This window comes from Eschrichtius robustus, chromosome 2, assembly GCF_028021215.1.
Source record: "Eschrichtius robustus isolate mEscRob2 chromosome 2, mEscRob2.pri, whole genome shotgun sequence".
Lineage (NCBI taxonomy): Eukaryota > Metazoa > Chordata > Mammalia > Artiodactyla > Eschrichtiidae > Eschrichtius > Eschrichtius robustus.
In genome coordinates, this window is record NC_090825.1 from 48,502,707 (window position 1) to 48,506,781 (window position 4,075).

Sequence of the window (4,075 nt, forward strand, 5' to 3'; positions counted from 1 at the left end):
TAAACTCAAGTGGTCTCAGATTAAATAATTGCTGTTAATAATAGGTATAGTTATATATTAACTTGCCTGTTCTTCACTGTTCTGAACAATAACATTTTGTTTTGTTTTTTTATCCAGTTGAGCTCATGTCTCAAATTCTTACCATCTCTGGCTTTTCCAGCTCAGAGTGAAAATTCCCTTTCACTAAATTACTATAAACTTCTAATCTTTAACAGAAAATATAAAGACCTCATCTCCTCCTCTACTCCTTCCCAATTCCACATACTACTTTTAAAGGAATCGCCTTCTTCTCAGCCTGCAATTTGGATTTCTCCCCCATCTCCCTTACACAGTACTCCATAGACATTCAGCAGACAATATCTAAAGGGCTTACTTTTATTATATATTTGAAAAATTACTTCTTTTCCCCATGCTACTGTCCACCCTAGTTCAACCTCTCATTTCTTATTATCTATACAATTGTACTAGCCCCTCCTTAACTGATCTTCCTACCTCTGTTTTCTTCCCACTCCAATCCTCTTGACATAGCTCTCCAGCTTATTCTTAATATCAGATAGCTCAGTTAGGTTGTTTTGTCTCTTAAAATCCCATCATGACTTCCTGTTGCCTAAGAAGGGCCCCACTATATGCCACAACTTGCATTGACAGCATCACCTTCTACCACTCCCCTACAATTCACTCACATTATATTATCTGTCCCCAAAACTGTAACCCTAATTTTAGACTTAGTATCTTCTCCACTTCTAAACTTTCATAATGCTGTACGTTGTGATGACTTTTTAATATTACAGTTCGTTATATATTTGTCTTACCACTTTACTCCCTTGTAAGCTTTTTCCATACAGTAAAATAATTTCATTCTCCAATTCATTCACAATGTACTGTTTACCTGATAACTGCCAGGCATTTTGTAGGCCAGAGGTTCAAAGATGAACAGGACAGGCCTTCCTGTACATAGTCAGTGCTGAAAAAGTATTTGTTAAATTAAGTTTCCGATAGTTTTCAATCAGATACACACATAAAGGGAAACTTTATTAAATTGAATTGGATCCTACTTTACCATTTTTTATATTTAACTATGCTAGTCTTATCTCTCCAAGAAGAGATGGACCCTGTCTTATTAATCCTTTGTATTCTCCAGATCATACTCTACATCTGCAATGGATTTTCAATACATCCATTTTGGTTAAATGACCAAATGCTTCATTTTCTTCTGTATATGTGATGTAATGTGACCTGAGTCCATCATGTATAATCAGCAGGTGCGGAGGTAAAACTTGAGTTAACTGTATACACTTCTGCAGGCAGAGCCTTTGCCGGCATTTAATTTTCACTTTTGAGTTGGTGCTTTCTGAAGTGAAAATAGTATTGAGTTAACCTGTCACCTAATCCTTTAAGTTACTCAAATATTGGTCTAGTTCTTGTATTCTTATCAAGACATTCGAATACTGGACAAAGACAGCTCTAAATGTCTGAAATCATACCAAAATACTTGTATTCATTTTGAATAGTTTTTAGTAGTAACTTAGCTTTTTTTCATAAGATTTCTTTACATCAGTATACATAGAGATGAGTAGATATAAAGATTTAACATTGAGATTATATATTCAATTCAAAAACTCTTACTGAGTCTAATATATAAAAATGCTAGATTCAATGGGAGAATACTGCCCTTATGAAGGCCATGTATTAATACATCAATCAGGTGTTTCATTCTTGTGAGTATATTCAGAGAAATGTGAAATTCAGCTGCCTGAAAACCAAAGAAATTGCTAATTTTGATGACTGTAACTAATCTCTCTCTACTACAAATAAAATGATGCCTGCAAAGCAGAAGTGGCTGGCATATAGTACATACTCAGTAAACATTAGTTACCTTTCCCCTAGTTGTTGAGAATAGAATTAATCAACTATTTATAACAGAGTGAAGTGGGTGGTAAATTCTTACTAGAAACTTTCCTTTAGCAAGAAGGACCCAAATTGTTTTTGTGCTTTAATTGAATTTATCAGATAACTGTTTGATTCATTGCTTTACTTCCCCTATGAATACAGAGCTAATTATATAATGTGAAAGAAATAAAAGGAAACACAGAAAACCTTAAAATATAAAATGTTGAAACCACTGTGAAAATTATGAGACACCTAAAACAGGAAAGATAATGCTGAAAGAAAAAGCAAAACATGTATTATAAATGATCTGCTTCTGAGGATAATCTAAGTTTCCTACCATGATGCTAGACACAATGGATTCATAATAATAGAGACTGATAGATAACAGATTAAAAGGAACTGACCAGTGTGCCTACTGAACATGTAATTTTTAATTATAAAGAAATTAGTATGTGCCAAAATTCTAGAAGAAGACAAAATTGCATGGCAACCTAGACGATGGCTTGGCCTTTTCCTGATGATCCAGGGGGGATCTTCTATTCTGTACCTTTCTGAGAGGCATAAGTAGGGGCCCGCCATGGCTGGGAACTCAGCCTCAAGATCTGGCATTTCAAGAGTTTCTCCACTCTGCCAAGAAATTGCCCAGCTGGATGGAGAAGAGCGTTGCTCTCCTGGTCCTCAGAAAGGAAAGAGAGTGATGCCAGCAATGACTTCTCTTCCACTGGCATCTCTACCTGGTCAAAGAGCCAAGCAAGTCATAAAGGAGAACCTGGGTGAACATCAGTGAGGAGAATGAAATTATGCTCAATCAGCGGGGTGACCTGAAAATGGTGAGAACACATCATACCAGACACACTTAATTGCTATTTGTGTTAAAATTACAAAAACACAACTGGTTGTTGGTAAAACTGTAGCTGTCATATGTTGAGATTTATTGAAGTAATAAAGAATTGGCTCTGGAGTCTCATGACATTCTACTGGCAAATTCTGCTCAAACCAGTTTGGATCTGATTGTAATCATTGTGTAAGCTGAAAACTGCCTGGAACACATTAAAATAGAGCTTCCTGATTCCGTGGAAATCAATCCAGTCAGAGAACGGCCAAGTGAGTTGCCTCGGGGTAAATGTTAGGCCTCAACATTTGTGTGGCTTCCCTTCCAAATGTATAGCCTCTGAAAGCAGTTCCATAATAAATTGCAGCTTGGGCTCCTCAGCCAGCTCTGGCCAAGTCCCTTAGACAATTAACTGCCTGATGTATAGTCTAACTACCATGATATCTGTCCACTTTAGTTTTAGCAAGAAACTTCTAGAGAGCAGGCATGTTTTTCCTGCATGTAGAGTTTACCCCCTGGACACTACTGGCAAGGTCTGGGAAGAATGAGATGGTAATACTCCATAATCATCATCTGCCAGGCATTGTGTTAAGCATGCTTATACATTGTCTCATTGTATTATCTCAATAACTTTGTGTGTTATGTATTATTATTTTATAGATGAGGAAACATGTTCAGAGAAGATCAGGGATGTGCCTGAGTTCACGGCAGAGCCAGCTGGCCTCATTCCAGAGCCTCAGTACTCAATTAATTCTATGCCCTGCTGCCTATTTACAATGGGACAACGAATCTGGGTGCTTTCTGTGTTCTACATGGATAAAGTGAGACCATAGCTGTTGTTATCTCTCTGAAGAACTCAGAGTTTGAGTGTGCCTTTGGGTAGCAGAGATGCTGCTGCTGATTTGGGAATGGGCTTGGTCTAATGGTGACTGAGCCTACCAGAATTCTGAAACAGGTAAAGTTTGTCTTTTGATTCTCTGCTATCTTTTTCTTTCATTTTATTGAACTTCCAATTTTAGAAAAGTTTTAGATTTACAGAAAATTTGTGAAAATTGTACAGAGAGATCCACACCCGGTTTCCCCTATTATTAACACCTTACGTTAGGAGGGTACACTTGTCCCAGTTGATGAACCAATATTAAAACATTATTATTAACTAAAGTCAATACTTTACTCAGATTTCCTCAGTTTTTACTTAATGTTCTTTTTCTGTTCCAGGATCCCATTCAGGATACCACATAACATTTGGTTGTTACGTGTCCTTACGCTCCTCTTGGCTGTGACCGTTTATCAGACTTCCTTATTTTGATGACCTTGACAGTTTCGAGAAGTCCTGGTTAGGTATTTTGCAGA